This window comes from Lolium perenne, chromosome 4, assembly GCF_019359855.2.
Source record: "Lolium perenne isolate Kyuss_39 chromosome 4, Kyuss_2.0, whole genome shotgun sequence".
Taxonomy (NCBI): domain Eukaryota; kingdom Viridiplantae; phylum Streptophyta; class Magnoliopsida; order Poales; family Poaceae; genus Lolium; species Lolium perenne.
The window spans coordinates 18,031,769-18,054,187 of NC_067247.2; the positions used below are offsets into that span (position 1 = coordinate 18,031,769).

At 41.4% G+C, this 22,419-nt stretch overlaps 1 long non-coding RNA gene across 1 annotated transcript; it reads left to right on the top strand.

The window, feature by feature from the left end:
* Nucleotides 1-13,648: 13,648 nt before the first annotated feature.
* LOC127323676 (uncharacterized) lies at nt 13,649-16,489 on the top strand. Its single transcript, XR_007865876.2, has 3 exons — nt 13,649-14,400; nt 14,757-14,827; nt 15,088-16,489. It is a non-coding gene; the product is annotated as an uncharacterized lncRNA (long non-coding RNA).
* The last annotated feature ends 5,930 nt before the right edge of the window (nt 16,490-22,419 follow it).

The following is a 22,419-nucleotide window of genomic DNA, read 5'->3' on the forward strand; positions in this document are numbered from 1 at the left end:
GTTAGCAACTATTTTCTCGTTTAGACCGTGCGGTACAAATTTTAGGATCGTGATTGTGTTTGATATACAGTTGTATGATGCAGATGAGCCATCCATGGATGTACAGTGACCGATGCACACCCGCTTACAGAAAAGGCGTGCATTCTTTTTGCGATGCGGCCGAGGCGAGCAAGCATGGTGCTGGCTTTATGTTTTGTCCATGCGTTGAATGACGGAATGAGAATGATCATACTTCCTCAATAGTCATTCAGACCCACCTGCTTCATTCCGGTTTCTTGCCTGGTTATAATGTTTGGACGGAGCACGAAGAAAGAGGGGTTATGATGGAAGACGGCGATGAACACTAGCAGAAAAAGGGCCTATAATCCCGATTCGTATGGCCTTCAGTCCCGGTTTTGCAACCGGGACTAGACATTCGAGATTAAAGGCTCAACCCTTTAGTCCCGGTTCAAATGTACACCCACTACAAGAAGGACACATTTACAGAAATACATACTTAGCAACGGGGGGTGATACGTCCCAAACGTATCTATAATTTCTTATGTTCCATGCTACTTTATTGATGATACTCACATGTTTTATACACACTTTATGTCATTATTATGCATTTTCCGGCAATAACCTATTGACGAGATGCCGAAGAGCCAGTTGCTGTTTTCTGCTGTTTTTAGTTTCAGAAATCCTTCAAAGGAAATATTCTCGGAATTGGATGAAATCAACGCCCAGGGTCTTATTTTTCCACGAAGCTTCCAGAAGACCGGGGGATACGAAGTGGGGCGACGAGGCGCCGACTGATACGTCTCCAACGTATCTATAATTTCCGATGTTCCATGCTTGTTTTATGACAATACCAACATGTTTTGTTCACACTTTATATCATTTTCATGCATTTTCCGGAACTAACCTATTAACAAGATGCCACAGTGCCAGTTCCTGTTTTCTGCTGTTTTTGGTTCCAGAAAGGCTGTTCGGGCAATATTCTCGGAATTGGACGAAATCAACGCCAAACCTCCTATTTTTCCCGGAAGCGTCCAGAACACCGAAGAAGAGTCGGAGAGGGGCCAGGGGGCCACCACACCACATGGCGGCGCGGGCCAGGCCTAGGCCGCGCCGGCCTAGGGTGTGGCGCCTCCAGGTGCCCCCCTGCGCCACCTCTTCGCCTATAAAAGCCCTTTCGACCTAAAAACGCAGTACCAATTGACGAAACTCCAGAAAGACTCCAGGGGCGCCGCCGCCATCGCGAAACTCCAATTCGGGGGACAGAACTCTGTTTCGGCACCCTGCCGGGACGGGGAATTGCCCCCGGAGCCATCTCCACCGCCGTCTTCACCGCCATCTTCACCGCCATCGCTGCCTCCATGATGAGGAGGGAGTAATCCACCCCCGAGGCTGAGGGCTCCGCTGTAGCTATGTGGTTCATCTCTCTCCCATGTACCTCAATACAATAATCTCATGAGCTGCTTTACATGATTGAGATTCATATGAGTTTTGTATCACAATTCATCTATGTGCTACTCTAGTGATGTTATTAAAGTAGTTCTATTCCTCCTGCACGTGTGTAAAGACGACAGTGTGTGCACCGTGTTAGTACTTGGTTTATGCTATGATCATGATCTCTTGTAGATTGCGAAGTTAACTATTGCTATGATAATATTGATGTGATCTATTCCTCCTACATATGCATGAAGGTTACGGTGTGCATGCTATGCTAGTACTTGGTTTAGTCTGTTGATCTATCTTATACTAAAGGTTACTAAAACATGAGCATTATTGTGGAGCTTGTTAACTCCGGCATTGAGGGTTCGTGTAATCCTACGCAATGTGTTCATCATCCAACAAAAGTGTAAAGTATGCATTTATCTATTCTGTTATGTGATCAATGTTGAGAGTGTCCACTAGTGAAAGCGTAATCCCTAGGCCTTGTTCCTAAATACTGCTATCGCTGCTTGTTTACTGTTTTACTGCGTTACTACTGCTGCAATACCACCACCGTCAACTACACGCCCGCAAGCTATTTTCTGGCACCGTTGCTACTGCTACTATTTATTCATACCACCTGTATTTCACTATCTCTTCGCCGAACTAGTGCACCTATTAGGTGTGTTGGGGACACAAGAGACTTCTTGCTTTGTGGTTGCAGGGTTGCATGAGAGGGATATCTTTGACCTCTTCCTCCCTGAGTTCGATAAACCTTGGGTGATCCACTTAAGGGAAAACTTGCTGCTGTTCTACAAACCTCTGCTCTTGGAGGCCCAACACTGTCTACAGGAAAGGAGGGGGAACGTAGACATCAAGCACTTTTCTGGCGCCGTTGCCGGGGAGGAAAGGTAAAAAGGCACTCATACTTCGGTTCCAGGTAAAGTACTTTTCTGGCGCCATTGTGTTTGTGCTCGAAGCTATTTCCTTTAGATCCTGCAATTGCAACTTTTTGTTTCTTGTTTACACTAGCTAGGCATAATGGAAAACAACAAAAAAATTGGTGAGCTTTTTAATCTTTTTCCTGATTTAGAATTGTTTGATGCGAAAATTAAAAAACCTATGGAACCTTATTTGCATGTTAGTAGCGATGTTATTAGTATGAATGCAATTACTGCTAATGCTATGGAGAAGTCTAAGCTTGGGGAAGCTAGTTTTTGTGATCTTTTTAGCTTCCCATCTTTAGGGGAGAAAATTTGTTCTGATAATGCTTTATCTCCCATATGCGATAACTCTAATGATGCTTCTGATATTTTGAATCCACCAGCTGAAAGTATTCCGTATAAAATACCTATGAAAATTATTGAACGCGTTATGGACAATCACTATAAAGGGGATGGAACTGTCCATCCTAGAGATCATTTACTGTTTTTGCACGAATTATGCGGGTTATTCAAGTGTGCAGGTATCTCTATGGATGAAGTGAAGAAGAAGCTATTCTCCGTTTCGTTGTCTGGTAAAGCGGCGCATTGGTATAAATTGTTGGAGAATAGACATTCTCTTGGTTGGGAGGAAATTGCATCTCTCTTTTATTCTAAATTTTATCCTCCGCATGAAGTGCATATTGATAGGAATTATATTTATAACTTTTATCCTCGTGATGGAGAGAGTATTTCTCAAGCGTGGGGGAGATTGAAATCTCTAATGCTCAAATGTCCCATTCATGAGCTCCCCCGTAATGTTATTGTTAACAATTTTTATGCGAGACTTTCAGGACAACACAAGGACTATCTGGACGCGTGTTCGGAGGGATCTTTCACAAGCAAGGAGGTTGAAGCTAGGTGGGATCTTCTTGATCGGATTGAGGACAACGCTGAAGGATGGGAGAACGACAAAGGTAAAGAGTCAGGTATAAATTATGATTATGAATGCATTGAAGCTTTTATGGATACCGATAAATTTCGAAATATGAGTGCTACTTATGGTCTTGACTCTCAAGTTGCTGCAAATCTTTATAAAGCCTTTGCTTCTCATTTTGAATTGCCTAGGAAGAATTTTGATAAGCATCATGAACCTTTTAAAGAGGCTTGCATGAAGAATGAAATTGTTGTTAATTATTGCCATAAGCATGCTCAAACTCCTAAGAATGCTATTTCCTATAAGCATGTTAATTTTTGTGGAATACATAGACCTTGTGGAATTAATCAAATCAAAGATGAATATTGTATCCATCACACTAATGAAAAAACTAGAAAGTGGGCTAGGACTCTAGATGATCTTGGTAAAAAAGTTTGTGCCCTCTATCCTTTTATTTGTGAAGTTTGCCATGAAGTGGGTCATTTTAATTTTCAATGCTCCTCCAATGATAATTTGAACCCAATGAGTGCTGCAAATTTGTATTGTGATGATGAAATTACTCCTAATCAGCATGATGAACTTACTTTATTTTTGGGGTGTGAAGAATTGTCGAGAAAAATCTCTTTGTTACATATGAGTGATCTTGATATTGATGATGTCCTGCATGGGTGTTTTTCTTATTGCGTTGATAATAGCCATACAAATACTTACATACAAAATATTTTAGAAGATGACACCTTGCCAAAATATGATAGGACCGCCATGTGTTTTGAACTAATTAATGAAAAGGAGGAATCCTTCCAAGTTTCTTCTATTATTTCTGAAAGTAAATCAGGTTATGCGGACAAGCCACCCTTCAAGCCTCTTCCTCCTAAAGAAGGGAACGAGGAGAAGGAAGAGAAGAAGAAGAAGAAGAAGAAGGGAACGAAGAAGAAGAAGAAGAAGAAGAAGAAGAAGAAGGGGAGTAAAAAGAAAGAGGTAACAGCATATCCCCATGTATATGAGATAACGATAGGTAACCGTAAGTATGTTGCTCCTAATGATTATTGTGATAACGAATCTGAATACGATGATCTCCCTATGCCCTTTACATACATTAGCAATCATGATTTGAATGAGCACACTACTTTTGATATTGCAAATCTCTGGGAAACTAATTCTGAAAATGATGATGACAATAATTGCCATAGTGTCAGTGCTATCCATGCTTCCTCCCATAATGATATAGAAAGCTCTAAGCTTGGGGAAGAGGTGTTTGAAAATCCTTTTGCTACTGGTCATTATGTTCTTGATACATCTCCTTCTAATAACAATGATGGTATGGACACAGATAAACCGACTGTGAAAGATAACTATTATATTTCTTATGATGACACTGTGCCTCCGATCTTTGATGATTATTATAAAGAATGCTATGATATAGGTTATAATTATCCTTATGAAACTTGTCATAGTCATGATTGGATTACCAAAAACAATTCTTTTAATATGCAACTTGTTTACCATGTTCAGATTCTTGATAATAATCTTGCTCCAATTACTACTAATGAGATTAACTCTTCTTATGCCAAAATTAATGATACTTCTATGCATATGAACCATGATAAGAATGTTTTAAGTGATGGGTATATTGTGGATTTCATCAATGATGCTACTGAAAGTTATTATGAGAGAGGGAAATATGGTTATATGCATCTTAATAATATTAAATTTCCCCTCTTTATGTTGAGAATCTTGAAGTTACTCGTGTTTTATCCTCTTATGCTTGTCACTTTGTTCTTCATGAATTCATTTGTGTACAAGATTCCTCTTCATAGGAAGCATGTTAGACTTAAATTTGTTTTGAACTTGCCTCTTGAAGCTCTCTTTTGCTTCAAATACTATTTCCCGCGAATGGATTATTAAAACTGCTGAGCCCATCTTAATGGCTATAAAGAAAGAACTTCTTGGGAGATAACCCATGTGCTATTTTGCTACAGTACTTTGTTTTATATTTGTGTCTTGGAAGTTGTTTACTACTGTAGCAACCTCTCCTTATCTTAGTTTTGTGTTTTGTTGTGCCAAGTAAAGTCTCCATGGTAAAGTTGATGCTAGATTTGGATTGCTGCGCAGAAACAGCATTGCTGTCTGTCACGAATCTGGGTCTAATTCTCTGTAGGTAACTCAGAAAATTATGGTAATTTACGTGAGTGATCCTCAGATATGTACGCAACTTTCATTAGTTTTGAGTTTTTCCATTTGAGCAAGTCTGGTGCCATTTTAAAATTCGTCTTTACGGACTGTTCTGTTTTTGACAGATTCTGCCTTTTATTTCGCATTGCTTCTTTCGCTGTGTTGGGTGGATTTCTTTGTTCCATTACCTTCCAGTAGCTTCGAGCAATGTCCATAAGTGTTAAGAATGATTGTGTCACCTCTGAACATGTGAGTTTTTGATTATGCACTAACCCTCTAATGAGTTTGCTTAAAGTTTGGTGTGGAAGAAGTTTTCAAGGGTCAAGAGAGGAGGATGATATACTATGATCAAGAAGAGTGAAAGCTCTAAGCTTGGGGATGCCCCGGTGGTTCACCCCTGCATATATCAAGAAGACTCAAGCGTCTAAGCTTGGGGATGCCCAAGGCATCCCCTTCATCATCGACAAATTATCAGGTTCCTTCTCTTGAAACTATATTTTTATTCGGTCACATCTTATGTGCTTTACTTGGAGCGTCTGTATGCTTTTGTTTTTGTTTGTGTTTGAATAAATGCTTGCGTGGGAGAGAGACACGCTCCGCTGGTTCGTATGAACACATGTGTTCTTAGCTCATAATATTCATGGCGAAGGTTGAAACTGCTTCGTTAATTGTTATATGGTTGGAATTGGAAAATGCTACATGTAGTAATTGCTATAATGTCTTGGGTAATGTGATACTTGGCAATTGTTGTGCTCTTGTTTAAGCTCTTGCATCATATACTTTGCACCTATTAGTGAGGAAATACATAGAGCTTGTTAAAATTTGGTTTGCATGAGTGGTTTCTCTAGAGTCTAGATATTTTCTAGTGAGGTGTTTGAACAACAAGGAAGACGATGTATAGTCTTATAATGCTTGTAATATGTCTTTTATGTGAGTTTTGCTGTACTAGTTCGTGCTTGTGTTTGCTTCAAACAACCTTGCTAGCCTAAACCTTGTATCGAGAGGGAATACTTCTCATGCATCCAAATCCTTGAGCCAAACAACACTTTGCCATTTGTGTCCACCATACCTACCTACTACATGGTATTTTCCGCCATTCCAAAGTAAATTGCTTGAGTGCTACCTTTAAAATTCCATCATTCACCTTTGCAATATATAGCTCATGGGACAAATAGCTTAAAAACTATTGTGGTATTGAATATGTAATTATGCACTTTATCTCTTATTAAGTTGCTTGTTGTGCGATAACCATGTTCACTGGGGACGCCATCAACTACTCTTTGTTGAATTTCATGTGAGTTGCTATGCATGTCCGTCTTGTCTGAAGTAAGAGCGATCTATCACCTTATGGTTAAGCATGCATATTGTTAGAGAAGAACATTGGGCCGCTAACTAAAGCCATGATCCATGGTGGAAGTTTCAGTTTTGGACATATATCCTCAATCTCAAATGAGAAAATTATTAATTGTTGTTACATGCTTCTGCATAAAAGAGGAGTCCATTATCTGTTGTCTATGTTGTCCCGGTATGGATGTCTAAGTTGAGAATAATCAATAGCGAGAAATCCAAATGCGAGCTTTCTCCTTAGACCTTTGTACAGGCGGCATAGAGGTACCCCTTTGTGACACTTGGTTAAAACATGTGCATTGTGATGATCCGGTAGTCCAAGCTAATTAGGACAAGGTGCGGGCACTATTAGTATACTATGCATGAGGCTTGCAACTTGTAAGATATAATTTACATGATACATATGCTTTATTACTACCGTTGACAAAATTGTTTCATGTTTTCAAAATAAAAGCTCTAGCACAAATATAGCAATCGATGCTTTCCTCTTTGAAGGACCATTCTTTTACTTTTATTGTTGAGTCAGTTCACCTATCTCTCTCTACCTCAAGAAGCAAACATTTGTGTGAACTGTGCATTGATTCTTACATACTTGCTTATTGCATTTGTTATATTGCTCTGCATTGACAACTATCCATGAGATATACATGTTACAAGTTGAAAGCAACCGCTGAAACTTAATCTTCCATTGTGTTGCTTCAATGTCTCTACTATGAATTTATTGCTTTATGAGTAACTCTTATGCAAGACTTATTGATGCTTGTCTCGAAAGTACTATTCATGAAAAGTCTTTGCTATATGATTCACTTGTTTACTCATTGCATTTACATTGTTTCGAATCGCTGCCTTCATCTCATACGCTTTACAATGGTATGATTAAGATTATGTTGGTAGCATGTCACCTCAGAAATTATCTTTTATCGTTTACCTACTCGAGGACGAGTAGGAACTAAGCTTGGGGATGCTGATACGTCTCCAACGTATCTATAATTTCCGATGTTCCATGCTTGTTTTATGACAATACCAACATGTTTTGTTCACACTTTATATCATTTTCATGCATTTTCCGGAACTAACCTATTAACAAGATGCCACAGTGCCAGTTCCTGTTTTCTGCTGTTTTTGGTTCCAGAAAGGCTGTTCGGGAAATATTCTCGGAATTGGACGAAATCAACGCCAAACCTCCTATTTTTCCCGGAAGCGTCCAGAACACCGAAGAAGAGTCGGAGAGGGGCCAGGGGGCCACCACACCACATGGCGGCGCGGGCCAGGCCTAGGCCGCGCCGGCCTAGGGTGTGGCGCCTCCAGGTGCCCCCCTGCGCCGCCTCTTCGCCTATAAAAGCCCTTTCGACCTAAAAACGCAGTACCAATTGACGAAACTCCAGAAAGACTCCAGGGGCGCCGCCGCCATCGCGAAACTCCAATTCGGGGGACAGAACTCTGTTTCGGCACCCTGCCGGGACGGGGAATTGCCCCCGGAGCCATCTCCACCGCCGTCTTCACCGCCATCTTCACCGCCATCGCTGCCTCCATGATGAGGAGGGAGTAATCCACCCCCGAGGCTGAGGGCTTCGCTGTAGCTATGTGGTTCATCTCTCTCCCATGTACCTCAATACAATAATCTCATGAGCTGCTTTACATGATTGAGATTCATATGAGTTTTGTATCACAATTCATCTATGTGCTACTCTAGTGATGTTATTAAAGTAGTTCTATTCCTCCTGCACGTGTGTAAAGACGACAGTGTGTGCACCGTGTTAGTACTTGGTTTATGCTATGATCATGATCTCTTGTAGATTGCGAAGTTAACTATTGCTATGATAATATTGATGTGATCTATTCCTCCTACATATGCATGAAGGTTACGGTGTGCATGCTATGCTAGTACTTGGTTTAGTCTGTTGATCTATCTTACACTAAAGGTTACTAAAACATGAGCATTATTGTGGAGCTTGTTAACTCCGGCATTGAGGGTTCGTGTAATCCTACGCAATGTGTTCATCATCCAACAAAAGTGTAAAGTATGCATTTATCTATTCTGTTATGTGATCAATGTTGAGAGTGTCCACTAGTGAAAGCGTAATCCCTAGGCCTTGTTCCTAAATACTGCTATCGCTGCTTGTTTACTGTTTTACTGCGTTACTACTGCTGCAATACCACCACCGTCAACTACACGCCCGCAAGCTATTTTCTGGCACCGTTGCTACTGCTACTATTTATTCATACCACCTGTATTTCACTATCTCTTCGCTGAACTAGTGCACCTATTAGGTGTGTTGGGGACACAAGAGACTTCTTGCTTTGTGGTTGCAGGGTTGCATGAGAGGGATATCTTTGACCTCTTCCTCCCTGAGTTCGATAAACCTTGGGTGATCCACTTAAGGGAAAACTTGCTGCTGTTCTACAAACCTCTGCTCTTGGAGGCCCAACACTGTCTACAGGAAAGGAGGGGGAACGTAGACATCACCGACACCACAGGGCCGCGCGGCCAAGGGTGGGGCCGCGCCGCCCTATGGTGTGGGGCCCTTGCGCTGCCTCCAACCCTGCCCTTCCGCCTACTTAAAGCCTTCGTCGCGAAAACCCCAGTACCGAGAGCCACGATACGGAAAACCTTCCAGAGACGCCGCCGCCAATCCCATCTCGGGGGATTCAGGAGATCGTTTCCGGCACCCTGCCGGAGAGGGGAATCATCTCCCGGAGGACTCTTCATCACCATGATCGCCTCCGGATTGATGTGTGAGTAGTTCACCCCTGGACTATGGGTCCATAGCAGTAGCTAGATGGTTGTCTTCTCCTCATTGTGCTATCATGTTAGATCTTGTGAGCTGCCTATCATGATCAAGATCATCTATTTGTAATGCTACATGTTGTGTTTGTTGGGATCCGATGAATATGGAATACTATGTCAAGTTGATTATCAATCTATCATATATGTGTTGTTTATGTTCTTGCATGCTCTCCGTTGCTAGTAGAGGCTCTGGCCAAGTTGATACTTGTAACTCCAAGAGGGAGTATTTATGCTCGATAGTGGGTTCATGTCTCCATTGAATCTGGGGGAGTGACAACAACCCCTAAGGTTGTGGATGTGCTGTTGCCACTAGGGATAAACCATCAATGCTTTGTCTAAGGATATTTGTGTTGATTACATTACGCACCATACTTAATGAAATTGTCTGTTGTTTGCAACTTAATACTGGAAGGGGTTCGGATGATAACCTGAAGGTGGACTTTTTAGGCATAGATGCATGCTGGATAGCGGTCTATGTACTTTGTCGTAATGCCCTGATTAAATCTCATAGTACTCATCGTGATATATGTATGTGCATTGTTATGCCTTCTTTATTTGTCAATTGCCCAACTGTAATTTGTTCACCCAACATGCTATTTATCTTATGTGAGAGACACCACTAGTGAACTGTGGACCCCGGTCCATTCTTTACATCTGAAATACAATCTACTGCAAACTCTGTTCTTTACTGTTCTTCGCAAACAAACATCATCTTCCACACTATACATTTAATCCTTTGTTTACAGCAAGCCGGTGAGATTGACAACCTCACTGTTACGTTGGGGCAAAGTACTTTGATTGTGTTGTGCAGGTTCCACATTGGCGCCGGAATCCCTGGTGTTGCGCCGCACTACACTCCACCACCAACAACCTTCACGTGTTCCTTGACTCCTACTGGTTCGATAACCTTGGTTTCTTACTGAGGGAAACTTGCTGCTGTACGCATCACACCTTCCTCTTGGGGTTCCCAACGGACGTGTGTCTTACATGCCATCAAGCATTTTTTCTGGCGCCGTTGCCGGGTGATGACCCACAAGTATAGGGGGTGTATCGTAGTACTTTCGATAAATAAGAGTGTCGAACCCAACGAGGAGCAGAAGGTGTTGACAAGCAGTTTCGATGAAGGATTCACTGTAAATGCTCACAGACAAGTGTTCAGGGGATTTTGATATAGCAGATGAAATAAGTACAAGTAAGTAAAGTGCGAGAAATAATTGCAGCGAGTGGCCCAATCCTTTTTAGCACAAAGGACAAGCCGGTTTGTTTACTTATAACTAGCGAATTGGCCCACGCATTTGCGCGGCTAGATTTGTTATGAGTTTTACATACAAATAATATTTAGTTTCTTTTCCATTTCAATCAATTTCTCCCTTTATTTTTCTTTATGCTTATGCACATGTTTATTAAATTATTTGATATCGTGTATTGATGGTAAAATTTCGTACACATTGATTCTTAGAACCTTATTAGATGATTGAGGAAATTAAATATGTATCAACCTTTTATCCAGTCATCATCATTTTCTATAGAAACTCCTTAAATGATCTTATGATTACACTTTTTGATATTTATTTTCTTTGTTAATAATAAGAGGATGTATTTAGTATTTTTTCTATTTGTAACACATGTGTTAGTGTAAAATTAATTACATGCATATATAAACTTTTCACATGCATATACAAATTTGGAGCTGTACCTTTATTATTAGACTGTAGATACCTACCAAACATCTCTACTGATGTAACCTCACAAACCAAACGTAAATAATTTCATTAAATGGTGTCTTTCATTTCTAACAGGAGGATATCATAAATTATATGCACATGGAACAGAAACTACAAATAGTTTAGAAGTTTTGAATAATAGGATAAGCCTTTCACAAAAAGATTGCTCAGAGGATAAATTGATATGTACACTGATTTGGTAGAAAATCACAATAAAGATAAATTATTTGGAGTAATTGATTAACCTCCAAAACATTTCTGCAAAAAGAAGATTTCTGTGGTATCCACTGAAAACATCAACCCTACCAAATAACCAAAGCCGCTGGATCTACTCCATGTAAATGGGTACAGTTCACCTTGAGTCTAATATGGAATCTCCTTGCCTCGTTTGACATGGAGCAGCGCCACCCGGCGCATCCTACACGACTCATGCAGTTCTTGCACTTTTTGTCAAAGTAATTCAATCGATAGATAATTAAATCAGCTACAGATTATGCATTATAGTTGAGGACACCCTAGAAAACAAAATATAGCTAGGGATAGTCATTTGCATCACTGTCACTAACCAGGATTTTTTTTATGCCAAAGTACTTAGTAAGCTCATTTTAACAAAATCTTAACCTGACATATACTTGCAACAAAACTAATGCAGTGTGGGGAATGTAGTACTTACATGGACGATTCTTATGTTTTACGTTCAATTCGAATGAGGGGACTATATAAAAAAGCTTACGTCCAAGTGTTATTGTTTTCTTTAGATTTCTCGTTACCACTCTACAAATTCCAACAATAATGGTCTGGAGCTTTGCCCTAATACTCAATATTTGTATCAGACATCACATAATGAATCGCCATGTTTTTTTTTGTCAAATTCGTCTCTTAGGATGCAGATCAATACAAATTATATACACACTCTAATATGTGTTAGAAAGATATGTACAGTTTGAACATCTCACCAAAACAATGAATTCAAACCTGAAGCGGGTCACCACCACTTCCCAAATAAGAAAAAAAACTGTAGAAACTCAAGGTAGCAACACCACCTCTTTTAAGTGTTACAGTTGTATCCAACCCACTCTGTTTATTCTCTACTTATGTTTTTGTTGATTTGCTAATTGATATACCATAATAAGATAAAATGGAATCCACTTGGTGAAATATACAATTAATGTGTCTACGGTAATGGTACTCCCTCCATTCACTAATATAAATGTTCACTAATTAGCTTGTCAAAACTCTTATATTGGTAAAGAGAGAAAGTAGATAAATATACCCGTCCAAGAAATGAAACACACATTGACAATATTTTTTCTAACAACCTCATGAAGCAAAACCTAACGAACTGCAGTAATATTCAGTAATTCACATGTGACCGAAACTGAAAAACAGAAACATGATGCGTATACAGGAACGAAAATTAAGGTAGGAACAGGCTCGTTATGCACCATTATTTCTTAACACCATTATGCACCATTAGGACAACCACAACTGTACTACAGTATTTCATATTCTTGGAAATTCGTCGAAAACTATTTTTTATTGTTGTATTTTTGAGGCAATGGATCAACTTCTCTTCATTACATCTCATTCATTGCTTTCTAACGGAAGGAAAAATAGGAACAACTAATACAATATTGCGAGATGGAAGTAGTACAAATCGTATCCATGCCTAATTACATATGATATCTTTCCAAGTCATCGAAATATTACAACGCAAAAAAATGATATCAATCTGTGCAGATTCTTCTCGTCATCTTACCTCAATGGTACATGAAGAAATAATAGTTTCTACCTTCAGAATGTCCAATTAATAGCCTCTGCCGAGAAACACCTTGAAGAAACAAATTAAATAGCAAGGCACATACCACATGTTTGTAATTTCAAACATGATATTCAAAAAAGGATGTGAAATCAGAAGCTTCTCCAACTAAATATGGTGATTACAATTTATTCCTTTGTCCTAACCTTGCCGGAAGAGACTCTGTCCAAAAACTAACAGTTGTTCGTTACCCTTTGTTGAAAGATCAGAAGTCATTATTACATATATCAAAGTTGAACCCTTCTGCCGTGAGGAGAGCAATTTGAGTACTGTTTCCTCCACCGTTCCTCCAACAGCGCATGGCCACGTATGATTTTTTTACTGTAGACATCCAATGATTCCTGTAATGCGGGAAGTTGGCTCAATTTCTTTCCTTTTTTTTCTTTGAAACAATTCTGGGTTACCGGGAGGCAGCCGGTCAATCCTTTATTTGCGGGCCGGTTGCCTCCTTTTCCTTTTATTCTGTTCACCTTCCATATCCGGTGTTACCGGTATATTGGCAGATCAGCAGCGGCGGTCAAAGTGGTTCCATCGTGAGTGTTCTGTTCACGACTTCACCCCACCATCAGCGGCGGTCAAAGCGGTTTGGACGTCCACTACCGAACAATCCAGGCTCTCCCCAATCCCCATCTCTCCCTCAGTCCGCAATCCCCATCCCTAGCTTCTCTCTTCCTCCCCAATCCCCACCCCTGTTGGCCACATGCTCCACCTGGGGCGGACCGCCGACCCCCTCCACTCCCTCCCTGGCGGCTGTGAAGGCATCCGCGGCGCACTCCCAGGCCGAGCTCCTCTAGGGTTGATGGCAATAGCGTCAATTGCAGGCTACAACTTCCCGTCAGCTCTCCGATTGATCCGTCGGACGACGGCCAGCAGCGTTTGCCGCCGGCAGCACGGTTGTTTGTCCTCTTAATTTCTACAACTGCCTTACTATTTGGTTGTGGCCTTGAATTAAGTGAATTTTTCTTCTAATGCATCCCTTCCTTTCGGTGCCCGCGCGCACCTAGGAATATATAGAAGTTAGGACTACTGCCGGCCGGCTGCGTCGCATGTTCGTGGGAGGCCGGCAGCTGGCCAGCCAGCCCCCCTCCCTTCTGATGACTCCGTGCGCTCGCCTTCTGCTTGGCCTGTAGTGCTGGCTGATAAGCCGCGGTCACCTTCCACGGTTGTGCTACTGCCCATAGGATGGCCTGCAGAGTGTGCTCCTGCACGTTGTGCTTGGCCATGGACGAAGACTACAAAGGCGACGCCGGTGGGCGACGACGGTGTTGATTGGATCGGTAAGCTAGCTGCCCCTCCCCCTCTCAGCAACTACTTGGTGGGCTAGCTCTCTCCAAGATGCCTCATATCAAAAAACAAAAAAAAACGGCAATGTCCACATGATTAACCGGTGTTGCTTTCGGATCTTTGTAGGAAAAAAAAGATGGTATGGATTTAGATGGTCCTCTTAGATATATCTACTTCATGTTGTGGTTGATGTGGGATTCATTTTATAACTGTTGAAGTCTTTCCTATATAAGATTTTTATGGACAACCTATGAGTAACTAGAAAGAATCAGAAGTACATCTCCGGTAGCAAAGCATCTTTACTTTTACTATGGTTTTGTTTCACACATTATTATCTTTTATGTGCAAGGAAACAAGCATACAAAGTGGCAACAACAAATGGAGAGACTTGGGACCTACCACTGCAGCAACTAAACAAAGGTATATTTTCAGATCATCTGCATACCAGCTATCCCAATTCAACATATATTTACTGTCTACAGTGCAACTCTGAGAAAGAAATTATCCAAGGAGTTGTTGCCAACTAAATAAGCCATGCTTCACTAAGTAAATAATTCAGGATTAATTCCAGATAAATGATGCAGACCTTACCGAGAGGAAATATTTTCAGGACGAACTTCAGATGAATAATACATACCTTACCAAGTGAGGAAATACTAACTCCAGATTCTTCCTTGCAGGAAGCACGAGAGCTTGATCTAGAACCTGAAGCAAAAGCAAGAACCTGAAGTGATGAACCAGACAATCTACTTGCTAGAAGAAACTGGTTGGACGCCGATGATGATGAGGGTTAACATCAGTAGCTGCAACAACTCCGATACCGCTCGCGCCACGTCTTCTCCATTCGTATAGGTGGGCTCAGGTAGTCACAACAAAGTATACTTATCACTCATACAGTGAACGGCAAGATTGTCACAAGGCCACCTTCAGGTTGTACGAACTCATTGTTCAGTTTGACTTGGCGCTGAGGAACATATATATACAAACAAAAAGCATTTGCATAGGTTGGTAATTGTCTTAGTAAGTTCTGTTCATTTCACATTGCAAGTACAAGCTTGAGAATTGAATAAATTTTTTACCTTGCTACTGCGCTGAATTACATGACCGAGCCATCTCAACATGACAATGTGTGTATTTATCCTTATTAAACTCAGTTACCAGCTCCAGGGCAAGATGAGGACCAATTCAGGATCTTTGAGGAGCCCAAGAATGAACATGGCCATCTGAAAAATACCATGTGTCCAGGTCTCGAATGAGCACCACAACAGAGGAAAAGGGCAGCTTGAAAGACTCATATAGAATGTTCATACCTATAGTTCAAAGCAAAATGAGAATTTAGACCTTAATAACCATGTCCAGCTGTACCTCAATAATTTACAAGGAAACCAAAATCAAATTATTAATTTTTGACTTACATTCCTATGAGTGCAATAGTTGCAGCGATGTTTGACTGTCATTAGCATCTTCATTAACAATAAATATTACAGGCACATTATATATTTTACATTGCCTGGCCACAGAGCTGCGGAGAGGGAAAGTCCAAAGGGTCCATTCTGCCGCCGCGCGACGACAACCATGCCTATCTTCATGATGAAGGGGCTGTTGTGGAGCACTCCCGGCAGCGCAACCCAACGCACTAGAATTCCGATAATGTCCATCCTGCTGCAGTATAGGAAGGATGCCATTCCAGTGGAGCAGGACCTGGAACGCGGCGGCAGCGCAACCCGACGCACTAGAATTCCGATAATGTCCATCCTGCTGCAGCATAGGAAGGATGCCATTCCAGTGGAGCAGGACCTGGAACGCGGCAGGGAATGGAAGAAACTAAGCTCTTCCATCTTGAGGAAAGAAGGTAATATCTTCTTCTATCCCCAGGTGACCCTGTTAATTGCACCCATGTTGTCCTTTTGGTGCGCAACATTAGCATCAAAGGATAAGAAAATCCAGTAGCAAGATGAAATAAGTTATGTTCTATTTTACGTGCTTAAAGATTCTGGTTTATTTAGTTTATGCATCCGACAGCTGCACTTTGTTTGTAGACTTCTACAAAAGTAACAATGAAGAAGCAAAAGTGTAGCTTTTCTATTGCAAATTGGTCTGATCAAGTTTCTTTTTACTGCTAATCCACACGTGTAAAGTTTTTTTCCAGTTCTTACTTTACCATGTAGTTTTCGTTAGTTTGATAAATGTACAGTTCTGAATATGGCATAGGTACTTCTGTATCTCTAAAATAAGCTCGAAAGATCGCCTGTGTTCTTTTTCTGTCTAATTTGTTTATCACAGTTTTCTTTGATGCGTGATTTCCTTACCTAGAGAGACAAGACATTCTATGTTCTGAGAGCTGCATATAGAAACAAAATAAGTAGGAAGGCCAATTTCTTTTAGTACTGACCCAACCATGTACACCTGAGTTCTTACTTTACCATGTAGATTTTGTTAGTTTAACCATTCTAAATGTACTGTTGCACAAGTGGTCCTCTATCTCGAAAATAAGCATGAAGGCCACCCTGTTTCTTTTCGTTTAATTTTTATTCGGTTGTTTCCTCAAGTGCAATAATTTTCTTTCTTAGGGACAGAACGTTCCAGATTTTGGGAGCTGCACACAGAAACACCACGCCTACTCAGACGATTAGAGTGCAAAGCAATCTGATTACAATAGAATTCCGGTCTCGCAACTCACGATAATAAAATTTCTCTCTATAACTCTACCATCAATTCTTCCACCATTTCTCCCCATAGAATTGTAGTTATGGTTAGAAGATAAGCTTACCTTTGCCGCGCAGTAGCATGAATGGCTGAAGAAGAAGTGCTGACCGGCCAGCGTGAGATTAGCTCCCGCCTGCCTGGGTTGTCCATGCCATTAGCATCGCCTGCCACCCTGCCCTCGATTCCTCTTCTTGCCCCAGTGCCTTTCTTTTGCCTGCTCGCTTCCCTTTGCCCTTCTTGCATCTGTCACATCGCCTGCAGCACTTCTGGCCAGCTTAATTGTTGCTCGGCGGCGCGCCGGCGACCACTGCCCAACCTTTCCCCCTATTATTCCTGGCCGAGATGGCTCGATGGCTAGGTCTAGCGCCTGGACTGTCGGACAGCAGGATTGCACCGTCGATTTAGATTCTACCGAGCCTGCCTACTGCTCGGCGGCATGGCGGCGTCGACCCGCACCGAACCTCCCCTTTCTGGCTTTCTTCTGTCGTGCTGGTTCAATGAACAGCTCTAGCACCTCGATCTCATCGACAAGAGGGAAGCACCGCCGCTTTGGAAGCTTATCAAATAGCAACACGTGGAAGAAAAGGAACGAGTACACCGCACTCTGAAAATGCAACAGACAAGAACAGGATGGATCCTATTTGCCGTCCAGTGCGGCCCTGATCCTCCGTGCCGCCTGAAGGGAAAAAGAGTTGGGCCAGGCCAATCAGCACTAGTGGGGTTTTCGGATTTTCCAGTTTTCGATGTTTCTTTTGGATTCTCCTGCTTTTTCTTCGTTTTTCTACTGGTTTTCGTTGGTTTCTTCGTTCAACTTTTGTCTGAACTTTTTTCAGTGTTGAACTTTTTTTCAAGTTTGAACTTTTTAAATTTCATCATTTTATAAACCTGAACATTTTTTTATCTGAAAATTTTCAGGTTTGAACTTTTTTAAAATTTTAACATTTTCCAAATTTAAAGATATATTATTTTACTTTTTTTTTCTGCTGCTTTCTTCGGCTTCTATTGGTTTTCTTGGTTTTCCCGTTAAACTTCTCCAATTTTAAACAACGATTTTATTTTTGGATTTGAACATTTTTCAAATTCGAACATTTTATAGGTATGAACATATTTTAATCTGAACATTTTCATATTCGAAATTCTCAAAATTTGAACGTTTTTTAAAATTTAAACAGAAAGTTAGAAAAAAAAAGTGTAACATGCGTCGAGCCCATCTTGGCTCATGGCAAAGCGATCCCTAGCACACCCAGTGCGTCCCGAAGATTTTCCCCACATAAGGTGGGGAATAGGAGCTCCTCAAGAAAAGTAAGGATGCAAAAAAAGTTAACACAACCGAATAAACTCAAAGCTCAATCTCATATTGTCGGTCTTGCATCTAAGGGTACCAACTCCTGATTTCTTCGAAATTATTTAAGGATAGGTTAAAAAGTCTTTAAAAAGTGATTTCACTTCCGCTAAATAAAACATACTGATCGGTTGATGGTTGAGAGGACATGGAACAACAACACTAACAATCTTACTAACCTACTTTACTATTATTAATACAGTTTGTATATGTTGTCCTTTTAGCTTCTGTGTGACATTAACCGGTGTTATCAAATTTGCTTCACTGAAATTTTGGTATGCTTTACCATTTCGCAAACGGGCGCGGCGTGACGCCGCGCTATCCTTCCTAGTAGTATCTAAAAAGGATGGATCAAGAATAGAATCTTATCTCCTCGTTCGAGCCTCTTGTGGTCGACTCCTGACCTGAAATTCTTTATTCAAGCAATCAACCAGGCTAGGATATATATAGGAAGAAAGAGAAAGATATGCATAAATTCTAAAATCTAATACTTCCATAAATACATCAGTAAGCAACTACAGAGACATGTGCATATATATTCAGGAGGATTACCAGCCGGCAGATGGCAGTGTCAACCACATCTAGCATGAACGATGGCATCATCGCCAAACAAACATTTTATTGCTGCGTTCTCTTCAGGGCATATGTACATTCTGATCGGAGATTCACGAATATGATTCCTTGACTTCCGCAGCCAGATGTGCTTGTTGCCGTATTCGTTGTACCAACAAAATAGATTGAACTCCAGCTATCATCTCATTATCTCCTAAGAAAAAGCGCCTTACATCGCCTAGTCGAGTCTTCAAGGCCGACGGCTTCCTCTCCGATGCCTGCCGCGACCATCGGAAGGGAGATCGCCGCGAACGTCGGACGGCAAATCGTCGATCTCCTTCTCGTTGACGTGTTGATCGATGGTGCGCGTTCCTAGACCTGTTAGACGTGCTGATTCCAACCATGAAAATCTGAAGGCAAGGCTTCCTTCCATCGCCTAGTCGAGTCTTAAGGCTGACGACTTCCTCTCCGATGCATGCCGCGAGCGTCGGACGGGAGATCGCCGCGAGCGCCCGACGGCAGATCACCACGAGCGGCGGACGGCAGATCGCCGATCTCCTTCTCGTTGGCGTGTTGACGGTGCGCGTTCCTAGACCTGTTAGACGTGCTGATTCCACCAATGAAAATCTGAAGGCAAGGTTTTGTAGATCTTACCGGCAATGAAAATCTGAAGGCAAGGCTTTGCAGATCTTACCGGCCGGATTTTGTACGTATTAATGTCCATCTTTTATACGTCTCGTTTAGAGATTGCTAACGTGTGTGCCACGAATGAATCTAAGCCATTGAGTCGTTTAGACTTTAGGGGAACCTATCTACACCATCGATTGTTTGTTGTTTTAATTATATAATAGATGACCAAACGTTCTTGAGGACACACGGGAATTTAGTCTAGTGCTTTCGCTTCATATAGCTGATTAATCTTCATTGTTTTGATAAGTGTTGTGTGGGTGAACCTATGCTAATGTACCGCCCTTCCTAGGACTAATACATACTTGTGATTATACCCCTTGCAAGCATCCGCAACTACAAGAAAGTAATTAAGATAAATCTAACCACAGCCTTAAACTCTGAGATCCTGCTATCCCTCCTGCACCGATATACCAACGGGGGTTTAGGTTTCTGTGACTCCGGCAACCCCACAATTGGCAAACGAATACAAGATGCATTCCCCTAGGCCCATAAATGGTGAAGTGTCATGTAGTCGACGTTCACATGACACCACTAGAAGAATAACACCACAACTTAAATATCATAACATTGAATACTAACCAACATAATTCACTACTAACATTTAGACTTCACCCATGTCCTCAAGAACTAAACGAACTACTCACGAGACATCATATGGAACATGATCAGAGGTGATATGATGATGAATAAAAATCTGAACATAAACCTTGGTTCAATAGTTTCACTCAATAGCATTAATAACAAGTAGAAATCAACACCGGGAGAGTTTCCCCTATCAAACAAACAAGATCAAAACCAAATTGTTATAGCGGTGACGAGGTGCAGCGGTGGAGATGGCGGTGATGATGATGATGATGATGGTGATGATGATGGAGATGATGTCCAGCTCGATGACGGTGACAATGGCGTCGATTTCCCCCTCCGTGAGGGAATTTCCCCGGCAGATTTCAGCCTGTCGGAGAGCTCTTTTCTCTCTGGTGTTCTCCGCCCCGCAGAGGCGGCTGTGACTCTTCGCGAGTATCCTCTGGGGCTTAGGTTTTCGGGACGAAGACGTACGCGAAGAAAAGGAGGCGAGAGGGGGCTGTGGGCCCCCTCCTCACAGGGCGGCGCGGCCAGGCCTTGGGCCGCGCCGGCCTATGAGGTGGGCCCACCTCGGGTCCCCTCGGCTCCCCTTCTGGCTCCCTTCGACTTCTGGAAAAATAGGATTTTTCATATAATTTCCGTCAACTGTTGATCTTCCGAAATATTGCATTCTGACGGTGCTTTTTCCAGCAGAATCCTGGCTCCGGTGCGCGATCCCCAAATAATCATGAAACATGCAAAATAGATGAAATAACATAAGTATCATCTCCAAATATGAAATATATCAATGAATAACAGCAAATTATGATATAAAATAGTGATGCAAAATGGACGTATCAACTCCCCCCAAGCTTAGACTTCGCTTGTCCCCAAGCGAAACTGAACTCGGTAAACAAGACCACATGTTTATGGAGTGAAGAGTCGATAAATAAAATACGGACAAGAAGCATCATATTCATTCACACAAGACATTCTAATAAACAACTTCCTCGTATAATTCAACTTTAAACAAGTGGAAGGTAATCACAAATAAAGGTGCATAAGGAATCATAATTGGTGATGGCAAACTTTGTTCTTGGTCAGAGAACAGTTAACAGATTATACTCATCTATTGAGCAGCATTCTCATATTAAAGCTTATGGTAAACTTGCATAGTCAATCATCGTAATCTCCTCATAAGCATTGATAACTTTCAAAGCTATATTCATTCAGATAAAACTTGTACTTAAACAAGGAAGAATAAAAGACATGATGAAATAGATCACAATATAAATGGTTTGATCACAACAACTCAAATGCTTGCTTGAGACGGAGGGAAATAGGTTTACTGACTCAACATAAAGATAAAAGACAGGCCCTTCGCAGAGGGAAGCAGGGATTAAATCATGTGCTAGAGCTTTTTTTAAGTTTTGAAATCATATAGAGAGCATAAAAGTAAAGTTTTGAGAGGTGTTTGTTGTTGTCAACGAATGGTAGCGGGTACTCTAACCCCCTTGCCAAACAGACCTCCAAAGAGCGGCTCCCATGAAGGACGTTATCTCTACCAGCAAGGTAGATCATCCCTCTTCTCTTTTGTTTATACATGTACTTTAGTTTATTTAAGGATGACACTCCCCCCAACCTTTGCTTACACAAGCCATGGCTAACCGAATCCTCGGGTGCCTTCCAACAATCTCATACCATGGAGGAGTGTCTATTGCAAAATTAAATTGCTTACTGATGAATCAGGGCAAAACATGTGAAGAGAGTTATTAATGAAAGTTGATTAATTGGGGCTGGGAACCCCGTTGCCAGCTCTTTTTGCAAAATTAAAGGATAAGTGGATGAAGCCACTAGTCCATTAGTGGAAGCTGCATAACAAGACTGAAAGATAAAACACCACATACTTCCTCATGAGCTATAAAACATTGACACAAATAAGAAGTAATAGCTTTTGAATTGTTTAAAGGTAGCACATGAAGTATTTACTTGGAGTGGTAGGGAAATACCACATAGTAGGTAGTTATGGTGGACACTGATGGCATAGGTCTGGTTTAAGGGTTTTGGATGCACGAGAAGTATTCCCTCTCGGTACAGGTCTTTGGCTAGCAAGGTTAATTAGAAAGCATAAGAGTTGAGGGAAACAAACAAATATACATGT